We start from the raw sequence: 18,163 nt of genomic DNA on the forward strand, positions 1-18,163 counted from the left end.
ACCAATCATAAGAAGAATATATAGACAATCACTGGGAGAATGCCAAAGACAAGAGACAATTGATTTTCTCCTAAGGTTCACATGCTTGCCAACACGCTACGTCCCCGTTGTGTCGACCAACACTTGGTGGTTCGGCGGCTAAGAGGTGTTTCACAAACCTCGTCCACACGATTGGACTCCACAAGAACCAACCCACAAGTGAGGTAACTCAATGACATGAGCAATTTACTAGAGTTACCTTTTGGCGCTCCGCCGGGGAAGGTACAACTCCCCTCACAATCACCGAAGATGGCCATGAACAATCACCAACTCGTGCCGATCCTCCACCACTGCACTGAGCCATCTAGGTGGTGGCAACCACAAAGAGCAACAAGTGAAATCCGCAGCACAACACGAATACCAAGTGCCTCTAGATGCAATCACTCAAGCAATGCACTTGGATTCTCTCCCAATCTCACAAAGATGATGAATCAATGATGGAGATGAGTGGGAGGACTTTGGCTAAGCTCACAAGGTTGCTATGTCAATGAAAATGTGCAAGAGTTCTCCCTTGAGCCGGCCATGAGGCTATAAATAGAGCCCCCATCAAATAGAGCCGTTATACCCCTTCACTGGGCAAATCACGCTCTGACTAGACGCTTCGGTCATACTGACCGGACCTTGGACATAGCGTTCGGTCCACAGATGTAAGCCACGTGTAATTCTGAGTTAAACTTGAGCCGCCAGATCACAACGGCTATTAACTGACCAGACGCTCCGGTAAAACTGACCAGACGCTGAACCACCAGCGTCCGGTCGTTTACAGTAAGGGTCCAAATCTGGTTTTCTTCGATCGGACGCGTCCGGTCTACCTTGACTGGACACAGACCAGCGTCCGGTGCTAAGCCCTAGTCACTGTGTCACCATGTCAGTTTGACCAGACGTAGAAACCAGCGTCCGGTGCATCTCAGGTCCAGCGTCCGGTCAGTTGATCGACGCCAGTGTCTTTGCGATCAACTCATTTTCACTTCTAACTTCTTCACCCTTGCTCCAATGAGCCAACCACAAGAATTTTCATCTGGCGCAATAGAAAATAGGCATTCCATTTTCCCAAAAGCGTCGAATACCACCTCCTTTGTAGATGTGCCAACACCACCAAGTGTATCACCTTGTGCACAAGTGTTAGCATATTTTCACAAACATTTTCAAGGGTGTTAGCACTCCACTAGATCCTAAATGCATATGCAATGAGTTAGAGCATCTAGTGGCACTTTGATAACCGCATTCCGATACGAATTTCACTCCTCTTAATAGTATGGCTATCTATTCTAAATATGATCACACTCACTAAGTGTCTTGATCACTAAAACAAAATGGCTCCTACATTTTATACATTTGCCTTGAGCCTTTTGTTTTTCTCTTTCTTATTTTCCAAGTTTAAGCATTTGACCATCACCATGCCATCACCATTGTCATGATCTTCGCCATTGCTTCATCACTTGGAGTAGTGCTACCTATCTCATAATCATCTTGATAAACTAGGTTAGCACTTAGGGTTTCATTAATTAACCAAAACCAAACTAGAGCTTTCAACCACCCTGTGAAACTTTTATTCTTTCCTCCTCCTGCACACACATGGCTATGAGCTTTTCTAAATCCCATTTCTCAGGCTGTATGTTGTAATTAACAACAAATGTGTCAAATTATTTTGACAAAAAAGCAAAAATCAAATGAATAAGAAACTCATCCTTGAGTGCCAAATCCATTGGTTTGAGCTTAGATGCCAAATTGCTCATACTCAGTATGTGCTCTCTAATGCCACTGCCGCCACCAGAGTACCTTTCTGTGATCAGCTGCTTGAGCCTTTTGTTTTTCTCTTTCTTCTTTTCCAAGTTTAAGCATTTGACCATCACCATGCCATCACTATTGTCATGATCTTCGCCATTGCTTCATCACTTGGAGTAGTGCTACCTATCTCATAATCATCTTGATAAACTAGGTTAGCACTTAGGGTTTCATCAATTAACCAAAACCAAACTAGAGCTTTCACCGTTTGTAACCCCTACTATGAACTTTTCAGTACTAATAACATGAGCAGTAGCCACGAACTAGACATAGGGACATTCTACCCAAACTAGTATAAATCTTGTGTCTTTTTTAGCACACCATCTAGGCTAGATGCGCAATAAACAAATTTACTCATTGGTGTTTACTTGAAACACTGACAAGTAGCTAGTGCTAGCATTGCCTAAAGAGGAACAGGAGACAAAGGTGTTGTAGGAGCCACTGTCTGTATGCTAGTCTCCCCCATTTCATCTAGGAAGAGTTTTTGGCGCCTAAGGCCCATCAGATTGGCGCCAAAGCACCATCAGATAGCCTCTTCTTTCTGAGGGCATACTTGTCTTTTCCCCATCTGTTAGCCACAGTTAGCACTGCATTTGGATGGAATGGCTTGTAAGGTAAAAAAGTTTAAAATAGTGGCACCTATGTGCGGTCAACTTTTTTTAATGATTTATGTGCAATAAACAAATTTACTCATTGGCGTTTACTTGAAACACCGATAGTTGGCGTGCCAGGTAGGGGCCTTTGTGCATTCCGACATTAACATCAGGCCATGGATGGCTAGCCACGGTATTAGCTGGGTCCTGGGGGCACACATGTGCTTCAGTTACCTAGACTTCATCATCACGGTGGGAGGAGAGTTGGCATTGGCTCACGCTGCCATCCAACCTCCCCCCCCCCATCGGCTTCGACTATGAGAGGCTTGAGCTCTAGCTCGATGTCTCCCTGAGACCCTAGCCATCCAAAGAGGACCCGCACTGCCTCACCTTCTCTGACACCAATGACATGGCGTGGCTCACCAGAGGGGAACCCCTCTCTCTAAAACACCTCATATGGAACACCCCGATAGTGCTTCTATTCGGTCTCTGCAATGCCACAGCGACCGTTAGCCACCTCGTGACACAACACATGGTTCCACCTCCCATGAATGACAAATTTGTGGGAGTAATCGAACACATTGTGGAATCTTTCCACGACCTCCTTGTAGAAGAGCCAAAGTCACCCTCTGGCTTTGACTCCGGTAGGGGAAGCCATCACTCCTCTCGTGAATGCTTCAAGACAAGTACCCCTGAGGGGCACGTTGAAAGCATCCACAAGGGGGAGGCTGCCCCAACAAATGACCTCAACGATGAGGCTGAGAGGGAGACAACTGCCCCACCATGCATGCCGGTGGAGCAGTTGAAAGCCTGACACTGAGAGATCGAGGAAGTGTGACTCTAGCTCAAGCAGGAATGCATGGAGCTAGATCAGGAGATAGAACGCCATGGAGATGGTGGGCGCGCACGTGCCATGGCCCATGACGTGAACTAGAGGATCATTGCAGATGAAGCCCTTCCTCTCTTTGCCTGGGCAAGCCAAAACATCACTGCTACGGCGGCCTTGCTCCATGTCCTTCTAGAGGCCACAATGTTCGAGGATTGTTAGGCCCACCATGAGATTCACACGCTACTCGAGCGTGCAGTGGCACAGCAGGCCGAGAGCTCGTGTCTCAGTGACACAAGCTCGACGCCAGCCAGCGCATGCTCTTAGAGCATCTCAACAGGGATGCACCGGTCCACAAGGCACCACAAAGCGGTGGGCTACGCACCATGGTCCCGGTGCATCAGCGTCTCGGCCTCAACCATGACGCATGCAACACCCTCGATGCTCGCAGACATTCCCATGATGATCTAAGAGAGGGAGCTAGCCACGGCTATCACCCTCGCCGTGGTGGATGCTATGATAGTGACGAGGACCAAAGCCTGAGCCTTGGCCTACCGGGGCCTTATGCCTTTAGCCGACACATCCTCAACATTGCCATCCCGCCAAGGTATCGGTCACCAACCAATATCTCAAAGTACTCTAGGGAGACGAACCTTAGACTATGGCTCAAGGATTATCGGCTTACCTACCAAGCCAGTGGCATGGATAATGGTGACTTTATTATCCGCAACCTTCCACTATTCTTGGCTGATTTGGCATGGACATGGTTGGAACACTAGCCACCCAACAGAATCCAAAGTTGGGCGGACCTGAAGAAGATCTTCGTGGGGAACTTCCAGGGCACATACAAGCACCCTGGAAACCCATGGGACCTCAAAAACTGCCGATAGAAGGCTGGTGAGACCCTCCGTGGGTACATCTGGCATTTCTCCTAGTAGTGCAATGAGCTACCTAATGTTGCTGATGCTGATGTTATAGACGCTTTCTTATCCAGGATCACCTGTGAATCTCTGGTCATAAGCTAGGATGCAAGGGTCCATGAACCACCAAGGAACTCCTTGACATTGCCACCAGCCATGCCTTGAGTGAAGAAGCGGTCCCTCAATGGCAAGGTGAGGCGGGACAAGGACGCTGGCGAAGGCACCTCAAACTATCCTGCCAAAAAGAAGAACAAGAAGCAGCAATGCGAGGGCTCTCTCATGGCTGCCACTGACCATAGGGGTGGTCGGAAGCCCACGGAGAGCACACTGAACCACTTCAAAAAACTACTCGAGGGGCCATGCCCAAACCATGCCATGCCCATCAAGCATCTATACAAGGACTATGCCCTCATGAAGCGGTTCTTGTCTGGAGGCTCCAACAAAGGGGAGCATGGGAAGGACCCTGACCCTACCATGGATGACGCCAAGGGGAAGGATGATGGCTTTCCAATACCGGATGGCTGCCTCATGATCTTTGGAGGATCAGAGGCTTACGAATCCAAGCGTCGCCAGAAGATCACGTGCCACGAGGTCTATGCGACTGAACTAGCCACGCCTACCTTCCTCTAGTGGTTAGAGTCTGCTATAACCTTCGATCGAACCAATCATCTAGAGAGCATCCCACAGCCAGGGAGATACCCGCTCATGGTCGACCCAATCATCAGTTTGAAGTGGCTCACTAAAGTACTGATGGATGGAGGCAGTGGCCTTAACATCATGTATGTCAAGATGCTTGATGTTATGGGCATTGGCCGAGCACGCATTTGGCCAACCAAAGCACCCTTTCATGGCATCATGCCTGGAAAGCAGGCCATGCTGCTTAGGCAGATCAATCTACCCATCACCTTCGGGGGTCCATCCAACTATAGGACAGAGACTCTCACTTTTGAAGTGGTGGTGTTCCATGGAACTTACCACGCCATCCTAGGGTGACCATGCTACGCGAAGTTCATGTCCATCTCCAACTACACGTACCTCAAGCTAAAAATGCTAGGCGGGGTCATCACCATTGGCACATCCTTTCAGCGCGCCTACGAGTGTGAAGTCAAGTGCTGCGATCATGCCGTAGCGATCATAGCCTCTGGAGAGCATGCGGACATCAGAAAATAGGTCACCAAAGAAGCACCTGACCCCGAAAGGTTGACCATGGCCTTCGAGCCAGCGGAAGGCTCTAAGGAAGTCCTCATAGACCCTAGGAGCACCGAGAGAAAAATGGTGCGCATTGGTACCACGCTTTCCTACGAATAGGAAAGCGTGCTCGTCGGCTTCCTCCGCGCCAACAAAGACATCTTCATGTAGAAACCCTTAGACATACCAGGCCTTCCAAGGGAAGTTGCCAAGCATGCCTTGAAGATCCGCCTAGGCTCCAAGCCAGTGAAACAATGCCTACGTCGCTTTGACGATGGGAAACATAGGACCATTGGCGAGGAGATTGCAAAGCTTTTGGTGGTCGGATTCATCAAGGAAGTGTACCACCTAGAGTGGTTAGTCAATCCCATTCCTGTATGAAAGAAGAGTGGGAAATGGAGGATGTGTGTTGACTATACGGGTCTCAATAAAGCATGCCCAAAGGATCTATTTCCTTTGCCGCGCATAGACCAAATAGTCAACTCTACCTCGGGGTGCGAAACCCTCTGCTTTCTTGATGCGTACTCCGGGTACCATCAAATTACGATGAAAGAGTTCGACCAGCTCATGACATCTTCATCACCCCCTTTAGATTGTTCTGCTACATCACAATGTCGTTCTGTCTGAAGAACGCTGGGGCTACATACCAACGCTATATGCACAAGTGCTTCAGGGACCTCATTGGGTGGACCGTTGAGGCCTACATTGATGACATCGTGGTCAAATCCAAATAGGCTGACCACCTCATAGACGATCTTGAGCAGACCCTTGTAAAACTCTAAGCGAATGGCATCAAACTCAATCCCGAGAAGTGTGTTTTTGGGGTCCCGATGGGCATGCTGCTTGGTTTCATCGTCTTCGAGCATGGCATCAAAGCCAACCAGGAGAAGATCTCAGCCATCATAAGGATGGGCCTGATTTAGAACATAAAGAGGGTAAAATGGGTTATGGGGTGCCTCACCGCGCTCAGTCGCTTCATCTCACACCTCGGCGAACGAGGTCTCCCCCTTTATCAACTTCTGAAGAAGGCTGATCACTTTGAATGGACATCCAAGGCCCAATAAGCACTTGACATGGTTAAGTAGCTCCTAACGAAGGCCCCAATCCTAGTTCCTCCTACCGAGGAAAAACCCCTTCTGCTCTACATTGCGACCACCACATAAGTGGTTAGCGCCGCCCTGGTAGTGGAGCGGGAAGAAGAGGGGCACGTCCTTAAAGTACAGCACCCTGTGTACTTCATCAACAAGGTCCTATCCAACTCGAAGACCCACTACCCCCAAATCTAGAAGCTTCTGTATGCTATCCTCATCACTAGGAAAAAGCTACGCCACTACTTCGAGTCACATCCAGTGATGGTCATGACGTCCTTCCCCCTCGATGAGGTCATCCAAAACCAGGATGCCACAGGAAGAACCACGAAATGGGCGCTTGAGCTAATGGGTCAGGGCATTGTGTATGCCTCCTAGACAGCCATCAAGTCCTAGGTGTTGGCTGATTTCATCATGGAATGGACCGAGGTCCAAATGCCACCGGCGGTCATTGACTAAGAGTACTAGACAATGTACTTCGATGGATTGCTGATGAAGAAGGGCGCCGACGTGGGGTTGGTCTTCTTATCGCCCCTTGGGGTACACATGAGGTACATGGTCCATCTCCATTTTCCCTCCTCCAACAATGTGGCTAAATATGAGGCGCTCATTAATGGCCTACACATTGCCATTGAGTTGGGCGTCTGACGCCTCAATGTTCGAGGAGATTCCTAGTTGGTCATCAACCAGGTCATGATGGAGTCAAACTACCATGACGTCAAGATGGCCACGTACTATTGAGAAGTCCGTCGGTTGGAGGACAAGTTCGATGGCCTCGAGCTCAACCACATCCCGATGCGTCTCAACAAGGTGGCTGACGCGCTTGCGAAAGTAGCATTCGGCCAAGAGCCTATGCCAACGGGCATCTTCGCCAGTGACCCACACAAGCCCTCGGTTTGCTACAAGGAGTCGGAATAGGGTAGCGATGGTCTGACTAATCTAGGCCCAGGGGATGACCAACCATCGGCTCCATTTGGTCCCGAAGTCATGGAGCTCAAAGAGGACCCAGCGATAGAGCCCGACCCTCTGGTCGACTGGAGGATGCTCTACCTCAACTACCTCCTCCATGATGCACTACCGACGGACAAGACAAAGGCTCAATGGCTCGCACGTTGTGCCAAGTGCTTTGTTCTTGTGGAGGGCGAACTCTATAAGTGAAGCCACACTAGGATCCTACAGCGTTGCATCCCCATCGAATAGGGGATACATTTACTGAACAATATCCATGGTGGGATCTATGGTCACCATGCCACGCCTAGAACCATGGTCAGAAACATGTTCTAACAGGGCTCTACTGGCCCACCACTGTAGAGGACATCGAGCAGATCGTACGCACCTATGAAAAGGTGCCAGTAATATGCTCGGCAGACTCACCTACCAGCCCAAGCGATCCAGATGATCCCCATCACCTAGCCGTTCGCCATCTAGGGGCTTAATCTGGTTGGACCTCTCAAAAAAGCGCCCAGGGGCTACACCAACTTACTTGTCACCATAGACAAATTTACCAAGGATAGAGGCTTGTCTGATCTCCATGATCAAATCTGAGCAGGCCATGCTGTTCTTCCTCGACATCGCCCATCACTTTGTAGTCCCAAACTCCATCATCATGGACAACGGCACACAATTCACCAGAAAGCAGTTCCTTTGATTATGCGATGAATACCACATTCGGGTTGATTGGGCCGCCATCGTGCATCCCCGAACGAATAGACAGGTTGAGCACACAAACAGCATGGTTCTACAGGGCCTTAAGTCCAGAATCTTTAACCGGTTGAACAAGTTTGGCGCATGATGGGTCACCGAGCTTCCTTTAGTACTCTAGAGCCTAAGGACAACCCCCAATCAAGCCACCAGCTATACACCCTTCTTCATGGTCTATAGTTCTAAGGTCGTCCTCCCAACCAACATCGACTATGGAACACTAAGGATCAGGGCATACGACGAACAGGGAGCCAAGGCATCCCTCAAGGAAGCCATGTACAAGCTAGACAAAGCTCACGACGTCACCCACTTCCGCTTGGCCAAGTACCAGCAGGCGTTGTGATGATACCACAGCCGATGAGTGGGGTCAGGCCTTCAACGTTGGGGACCTAGTCCTCTGCCTCGTCTAGAGCAACAAGGACTACCATAAGCTCTCCCCGTCGTGGGAGGGACCGTACATCATCGTGGAGGTACTTTGGCCAGGTGCCTACAAGCTGAAAACCATCGACGGTGAGGTCTTCACCAATGCCTAAAATATCAAGCAGCTACGTCGCTTTCACCCCTAATAAATACACACTTTTTACTTATCAGTTTCATTATCAATACTCCCCAATCCTTTGTGACATCCGACCCTAGCAAATGGCAGGGGGTCGGGCCTCACTTAGGGGCTGATATGAGTACATTTATCCTGCAAACATTCTCTATGACTGCCTTCTTTTCTCACATTAAGTCCTAGGAGCTAGGTTTTCAGGAACAAGCTCTGAGTAAAATTGAGCGGACTACGAGACACCTACGCCCTAGCGGCTATGATGCCTTTGCTCACCGGCATGATCAGAGCTAGCTCACCCGCACTCCGAGCTTTTATGACCTTAACTATGGGAAGGATCGGAATGCACTAAACCTTTGTTATAAAAAGAGGGAGAAGAGCTAAAAGGTTGTTTGCTATAACAAAGAGCTCATCCATTTTGCACAAATTCAATGCTTGGCTTATCTGCCTAACTAAATTCTTGCATGGAATGTTCTCATCCTCTATTTCCGTAGGGAAATCTTGTCTCGATAGGTAACGCGAGTCGATCGGATGGCTTGGCCACTAACGAGAAATGGATAAGGAGCAAGCAGGATCACGCTCATATCTGGGGGAGGCTTTCCAAACCCATCACTCTTACCATTGAGGTAAAACCGGTGCCCAGGTCGATCGGATGGTTCAAGACCACTGCCGAAAGATAAGCATCCTCACTTACTTTACGCATTAATTTCATTACTGAGCCTTCAACCCCAGCAATGGTAGAGGGTTAGGAATTGCTCGAGGGCTAGCAAGGGTGTCTATTCACTAGACATTCTCTTTGCCTGTCCCCTCCTTACATTTAAAAAACTAGAGGCACGGTGTGTAGGCACAAACTATGAGTAAGCCTGGTCGAACCGCTAGGACCCTACGCCCTAGCGGCTATGGCGTTTTTGTCCACTAGCATGATTAGAGTCTTTATCTCTGCACTCCAAACCTTAACCTCCACCTTCTCAAGAGGGATTTGGAGGGGCCTACCTACAAAATCTCCATCGAGGAGAGGCTGTCAGGTCACCCAAACCGATCGAATGGCTTAGGCCGCTGCCTAGAGACAGTTATGGAAGAATGGGAGACTCATGTAGGTTACGTCGGCCCCATCACAAACATCGGACCTGAACCCCACATGGACATATCTGGAAAAGAGCTCCTAGAACCCATCACTCGTACCATCAAGGTAACATTACCAACCCCTATTTTTTCTTAAACTATGATCATTCATACATTCATCCATTCAATCATCCCGTACGTCTAAACATTGCACATGTGATTGCCGCATCACAACGCTTCGCGTTGTGTCATGAAGTGGTAGTCGTCTAATTCGATATGAACAGCGATTGATCGAGGTTCGAAGGCTAGCCCGCGAAGGGCTCAAGGCCACCTCGTGTCAAATAGAGTTAGGGGAGAAAAACCGAGATGGGCCCCAGTGGCCTTGCCCGACCCCGCTCAGGAGCAGACAGAGACATCTCAACCTTTCTCATTTGATTTTAACCTCGAGCCAAGCCCACAGAATCTGCATCGAGGAGAGGCCAATGGGCCACCCAAACCTATCGAATGGCTCGGGCATCTGCCAAGAGGCAGGTTAAGAAGTAGTGGAATGCCATATGAGGGCTCTACCGACCTTGTCAGCAGATGACGAACCTAGATTCCACTCGAACATGCCCGTTAGTGAGCTCGCCGAGCATGACACTCAAGCCATCGAGGCAAGTGTCATTAGCTCAGCCCCTCTGGTTGCAAAAACCGAGGATGGGGTGACACATGAATCACGGGCGACCCCTATCAAACCCCACAGGGCTCGAGGACTTGAGCTGCCTAATCCTAGATCAAAAGACCATGGTTCGAAGGCTGGCTCACAGAGGTCCTGAGGCCGCCTCGTGTCAAACAAAGATGCAGGGGGAAAACATAGATGAGCCACAGCAACCCGTGCCTGTTGAAAGCTCTAGTTTGGTTTTAGTTAATTGATGAAACCCTAAGTGCTAACCTTGTTTATTACAGTAATTATGAGATAGGTAGCACTACTCCAAGTGATAAAGCAATGGCGAAGATCATGACGATGGTGATGGCATGGTGATGATCAAATGCTTGAACTTGGAAAAGCATAAATAGAAAAACAAAAGGCTCAAGACAAGGTATAAATACTAGGAGCCATTTTGTTTTCATGATAAAGACACTTAGCGAGTGTGATCACATTTAGGTTAGATAGCCGTTCTATTAAGAGGTGTGAAACTCGTATTGAAATACGGTTATCAAATTATCACTAGATGCTCTAACTCATTACATATGCATTTAGGATCTAGTGGAGTGCTAACACCCTTGAAAATGCTTGTGAAAATATGCTAACACATGTGCACAAGGTGATACACTTGGTGGTTGGCACATTTGATCAAGGGTTAGAAACTTCACTGGTGGAGTGTCCGCCCATAGAGTGCGGACAGTCCGACGGTGCCACCGGCGCCCTATACAGAAAAGATAGGGGTTCACAGAGTGACCGGACGCTAGTGGTGCAGTGACCGAATGCTAGGGTGCTGAGTTCGGTCAGTAGCAACAGTGAACATGCATCTCGGTCTTGTGACCGAACACTGGCTCAAAGAGTGACCGGATACAGGCAGGGTGCATCTGGTTAGTGCTGACGTACGCTGACATGAGGCGCACAGAGGAAACATTGAGTGACCGGACGTCAGGTGAGTCCGGTCGAGCATGACCGGACACGTCCGATCGTGAAATTTCGTGTTTGAAACCTTACTGGGAACGATCGGATGCTGGGGTCCTATGTCCAGTCATTTTCTAACTAACGCGTCCGGTCATCACTTGACCATGAGATTGGGCGATCGACGTTTGAAGCCGATGACATGTGGCAAGCATCGGGTGACCAAACGCTGGGGTCCTACATCTGGTCAAACTGTCCGGAGCGTCCGGTCACCCCATGTTGTGCCCAGTGAAGGGGTACAATGGCTCTATTTCATGGGGGCTTCTATTTAAGCCCCATGGCTAGCTCAAGCTCACTCTCTTGGATATTTGCATTTTCATAGCAACCTTGTGAGCTTAGCCAAAGCCCTCCCACTCATCTCCAACATTGTTTCATCATCATTGTGAGATTAGGAGAGAATCCAAGTGCATTGCTTGAGTGATTGCATCTAGAGGCACTTGGCATTCGTGTTTCGATGCGGGATTCACTTGTTACTCTTTGTGGTTGCCGTCACCTAAACGGCTTAGAGCAGCGAGGATCGTTGAGCGGAGGTTGGTGATTGTCTCCGGCTCCGATCATGGTGATTGTGAGGGGTCTTGTGCCTTCCCTAGCGGAGAGCCAAAAGGTAACTCTAGTGAATTGCTCATGTCATTGAGTTACCTCACTAGTGGGTAGGTTCTTGCGGTGTCCAATTGTGTGGACGAGATTCGTACAACACCTCTTAGCCACCGAACCACCAAGTGTTGGTCGACACAATAGGGACTAGAGTGCTGGCAAGCACGTGAACCTCTGAAGAAAAATTAGTTGTCTCTTGCCCTTTGGTATTCTCCCAGTGTTTGATTTAGTATTCATCTTATGATTGGTTCACTCCTCTACACGGCGGTATAATCACCCTACTCACTCATTTATATTCTTGCAAACTAGTTGTGGCAAGCTCTTTAGTGTAATTAGAATTGAGAGCTTGCTTTGTTTTTTAAGTTCATCTAGTGGAGCTCTTTAGAGTAGCAAGATTGAGAGCTTTTAGTGAGTAGTAACATTGCAAGCTGTGTGCCTAGTAATCATTGCAACTAGAATTGTTGGATAGGTGGCTTGCAACCCTTGTAGAGCTAGAGCAAGTTTGCATTTCGCTATTTGTCATACTAATCAAATTACTCTAGTTGATTTGTAGATTTTTAAATAGGCTATTCACCCCCTCTAGCCATATTAGGACCTTTCAAGTGGTATCAGAGCCGTGGTCACCGTTTGATTGAAGGCTTAACTAACCTTCAAGGACCCAAGCAAGTTTGGGTACCTAAAAAGAATTGATCTTCTTTTGTAGGTCAATTATAAAGCCGGAGGAAGGCATTGGGTGCTTGATAGTGGGTGCACACAACACATGACCGGTGATCCAAGAATGTTCAATTCAATCAATAAAAATAAGAGCAATGGGATTGATAGTATTATATTTGGTGACAATGGCAAAGGCAAGGTCAAAGGGCTTGGTAAGATTGTAATATCCAATGACTTGAGCATTTCCAATATGCTACTAGTAGAAAGTTTAAACTTCAACCTTTTGTTGGTAGCTCAATTGTGTGATCTTGGTTTCAAGTGCATATTTGGTATGGATGATGTAGAGATTATAAGTGTTGATGGCTCTAACTTGATATTCAAAGGATTTAGATATGAAAATCTATACTTGGTTGATTTCAATGCTAGAGAAGCTCAATTGACAATATGTTTGATCACTAAGTCTAGCATGGGTTGGTTATAGCATAGAAGGCTAGGTCATGTTGGAATGAAACAATTGAATAAGTTGATTAAGCATGACTTAGTTAGAGGTTTGAAATATGTCACATTTGAGAAGGATAAGCTATGTAGTGCATGTCAAGCCGAAAAACAAGTTGGTAACACACATCCTAAGAAGAGCATAATGAGCACATCTAAGGCATTTGAGTTGATGCACATGGACTTGTTTGGACCAACCACATACACAAGCATTGGTGGAAACAAATATGGATTTATGATTGTGGATGATTTCACTAGATACACATGGGTATTCTTTCTTGTTGACAAGAGTGATGTGTTTACAACATTCAAATCATTTGTCAAGGGCATTCACAATGAGTTTGAAACAACCATCAAGAAAGTTAGAAGTGACAATGGTAGTGAATTCAAGAACACTAGAATTGATGAGTTGTATGATTAATTTGGAATTAGACATCAATTCTCGGCCAAGTACACTCCTCAATTAACTGGCTTAGTTGAAAGGAAGAATAGAACTTTGATTGACATGGCAAGATCAATGTTGAGTGAGTACAATATGAGTCATTCATTTTGGGCCAAAGCAATCAACATGGCTTGCTATTATAGCAACTGACTCTATTGTCACCCCATGATGGAGAAAACGCCTTATGAGCTTTTGAATGGAAGAAAGCCCAACATAGCATACTTTTGGGTTTTTGGTTGTAAATGCTACATATTGAAAAAAGGCACTAGATTGAGCAAGTTTAAAAAGAAATATGATGAAGGTTTCTTGCTTGGTTACTCCACTACTAGCAAGGCTTATAGATTTTGGAATTTGGCTAGTTGTACTCTTGAGGAGGTTCATGATGTGGAGTTTGATAAAACAAATGGTTCCCAAGAGGAAGATGAGAATCTAGATGATGTAAGAGGCACTCATTTGGTCAATGCAATGAAGAACATGGACATTGGTAATATAAGGCCTAGAGAGGTGATTGATGTTGAAGATGACAAGAATCAAGTGCTCTCTAACTCAAATGTGCAAGCTAGTGGTTCTCATGATCAAGTTCAAGCAAGAACTATTGATGACAAAGTGCAAGATCAACAAGTGGTTAGTTCATCATCTCAACCAAGTGATCTATCAAATGCAAGCAATCAAGTGCAAGTGCTTCAACCAATCAATATTGCAAGAGATCATCCCTTGGACACTATCATTGGTGATATTTCAAGAGGTGTATAAACTAGATCAAGATTGGCTTCATTTTGTGAGCATTTCTCATTTGTGTCATCCATTGAACCTAAGAAGATAGATGAAGCTTTGAAGGATGTTGATTGGGTCAATGCTATGCATGAAGAGCCGAACAACTTTACAAGAAACCAAGTATGGGAGTTAGTTGAGAGGCCTAAGGATCATAATGTGATTGGAACCAAGTGGGTCTTTCGGAACAACCAAGATAAAGATAGGATAGTAATAAGGAACAAAGCAAGATTAGTGGCTCAAGGCTACACTTAAGTTGAAGGTCTTGACTTTGGAGAAACATATGCCCTGGTTGTAAGATTGGAAGCAATTAGGATCTTGTTAGCCTATGCTTGTGCCCACAACATCAAGTTATACCAAATGGATATGAAGAGTGCATTTCTCAATAGGTATATCAATGAGCTTGTGTATGTTGAGCAACCTCCCGGTTTTGAAGATGAGAAGAAACCCAACCATGTTTACAAGTTGAGAAAGACTTTGTATGGATTAAAACAAGCACCTAGAGCATGGTATGAGAGATTGAGAGATTTCCTACTCTCTAAGGGATTCAAGATGGGAAAGGTTGACACCACTCTCTTCACCAAGAAGCTTGGAAATGACTTGTTTGTAATGCAAATCTATGTTGATGATATTATTTTTGGGTCAATAAATCAAGATTTTTGTGAGGAGTTTGGCAAGATGATGGCAAGTGAGTTTGAGTTATCCATGATTGGAGAGCTTAGCTACTCCCTTGGTCTTCAAATCAAGCAAATGAAGAATAGCACATTTGTGAGTCAAGGCAAGTATATCAAGGACATGCTCAAAAAGTTTGGAATGGATGATAGTAAAGCTATAAGTACACCAATGGGGACAAATGTAAGCTTGGATAGTGATGCTAGTAACAACATGGTGGATCAAAAGATGTATCCGTCTATGATTGTAAGCCTACTCAATGTGACCGCATCAATGCTAGATGTGATGTTTAGTGTATGCATGTGTGCTAGATTCCAAGCCTCACCAAGAGAAAGTCATTCGAAAGCAACAAAGAGAATATTGAGGTACTTGAAGCATACATAAAATGTTGGATTGTGATATTCCAAAGGAGCAAGATTTGAGTTGATTGGATATTCAGACTCTGATTATGCGGGATGCAAAGTTGAGAGAAAGAGCACATCGGGCACATATCAACTATTGGGAAGATCACTTGTGTCTTGGTCATCAAAGAAGCAAAATAGTATGGCACTTTCGACCGCCAAAGCGAAGTACATTTCGGTCGGTAGTTGTTGTGCTCAATTACTTTGGATGAAGGCTACTTTGAGTGATTTTGGAATCAAATTCAAGCAAGTGCCATTGCTATGTGATAATGAAAGTGTCGTAAAGCTCACCAACAACCCGGTTCAACATTCAAGAACAAAGCATATTGATGTTTGCCATTATTTCATAAGAGATCATCAATAAAAAGGGGACATTTGCATCGAGAGTGCGGGCACCAAAGATCAACTTGCTGATATCTTCACCAAGCCACTTGATGAGAAGAGGTTTTACAAGCTAAGGAATAAATTGAACATACTTGATTTCTCAAATATGTGTTGATGCACCCCCCATTATATAACATGCCTCTTCTTCGAGCAAAGCAAGGTAAAGTTGATTGACATGTCATCCATCCATTGCTAAGGACTTATTTAGTGCATCTAGTCATTCCTATCATATCCTAGGCTCATTCATTAAAATCAAATGAATTTGATGCTTGTATGGTACCACTATTGCTTGTATGTTTGAAATTATCTAGTGGTAACATATGACATATTTGTGGGCTTGTAAACCTAGTATTTGATCTAGAAAATAAGCTATAAGTGTTTAACTCAACATGGTACAAGATAACCCTTATTTAGAGGTGTGAAGAAGCTTATCCTTGGATCAAACTGAGTTAAATATCTTTTGCAAGTGATCTAGATTGAACCAAGTTGGAAAAAATGATCCTCATTTTACATGGTTTCACCTCAATCTATCTATAATTTGAGCTCACCTTTTGTGCTAATTGTTGACAAAGGGGGAGAAAAATTCACAAAGATAGTAAGATAGGAGAAGCAAACAAATGAAAACAAATAAAATGACATGGTAAGGGGATCAATAAAAATGCACATAAGTAGGGGGAGCAAGCTCATAGACTTGTATGTTGTATTTGAATGTGCATTTTATATATTTGCTTGCATAGCACAAGTTCTAAATTTCAATATTTATGCTTGTGTGGTGTATGCTAGTTATATGCTTGAATGGTGAAATGAAAAACTAGCATGCATAGGCTAAAGTAACTAGACTTATGTTCATTTTATGGAAACTAGACCCTTGCTTGTAATGTTGATTTCATAGGGTATTCTAGTTTTTGTGTATATATATTTACTAATGGTGCTAAGGATGGTATATTGGTGCACTCCGATTGGTATCATGCTTCAAAGGTCCATCTCTTATACCTTAGCATCATACGGTAGAAATTATCTCCTATATTTCCTATCTAAGCATATGTGCAAGCTACAATCCAAACTCTTAGCACATATGTAGGGGGAGCAATTGCTATCATTTGGAGTTCATGAAACTTGTCCATATTCTTTTACACGTGGTAAATATGCTTGGGCAAGCAACGTGGATTCAATTAAATCTCAATTCATATCTTTGTGAAAGGATTGTCATCAATTACCAAAAAGGGGGAGATTGAAAGCTCTAGTTTGGTTTTGGTTAATTGATGAAACCCTAAGTGCTAACCTAGTTTATCAAAGTAATTATGAGATAGGTAGCACTACTATAAGTGATGAAGCAATGGAGAAGATTATGACGGTGGTGATGGCATGGTGATGATCAAATGCTTGAACTTGGAAAAGCAGAAATAGAAAAACAAAAGGCTCAAGGCAAAGGTATAAATAGTAGAAGCTATTTTGTTTCCATGATCAAGACACTTAGCGAGTGTGATCACATTTAGGTTAGATAGCCATTCTATTAAGAGGGATGAAACTCATATTGAAATACGGTTATTAAAGTGCCACTAGATGCTCTAACTCATTGCATATGCATTTAGGATCTAATGGAGTGCTAACACCCTTGAAAATGCTTGTGAAAATATGCTAACACATATGCACAAGGTGATACACTTGGTGGTTGGCATATTTGAGCAAGGGTTAGAAACTTCACCGGCGAAGTGTCCGCCCATAGAGTGCGAACAGTCCGATGGTGCCACCAGTGCCCTATACAGAAAAGACAGGGGTTCATAGAGTGGCCGGACGCTGGTGGTGCAGCGACCGAACCTGGGGTGCTAAGTCCGGTCAGTAGCAGCAGTGAACATGCGTCTCGGTCTTGTGACCGGACGCTGGCTCAAAGAGTGACCGGACGCTGGCAGGGTGCATCCGGTCAGTGCTGACATATGCTGACGTGAGGCGCATAGAGGAAACATTGAGTGACTGGACATCGGGTGAGTCCGGTCGAGCATGACCGGATGCGTCCGGTCATGAAATTTTGTGTTTGGAACCTTACTAGAAATGACCAGACGCTGGGGTCCTGCGTCTGATCACTTTCTAACTGACGCATTCGGTCACCACTTGACCATTGAGATCAGGCGATCGGTGTTTGAAGCGACACGTGGCAAGCATCGGGCGACCAGACGCTGGGGTCCTGCGTTCGGTCGAACTGACTGAAGCATCCAGTCACCCCATGTTGTGCCCATTAAAGGGGTACAACGGCTCTATTTCGTGGGGGCTTCCATTTAAGCCCCATGGCCGACTCAAGCTCACTCTCTTGGATATTTGCATTTACATAGCAACCTTGTGAGCTTAG

The sequence above is a fragment of the Miscanthus floridulus genome, chromosome 5 (assembly GCF_019320115.1).
Source record: "Miscanthus floridulus cultivar M001 chromosome 5, ASM1932011v1, whole genome shotgun sequence".
Classification (NCBI taxonomy): domain Eukaryota; kingdom Viridiplantae; phylum Streptophyta; class Magnoliopsida; order Poales; family Poaceae; genus Miscanthus; species Miscanthus floridulus.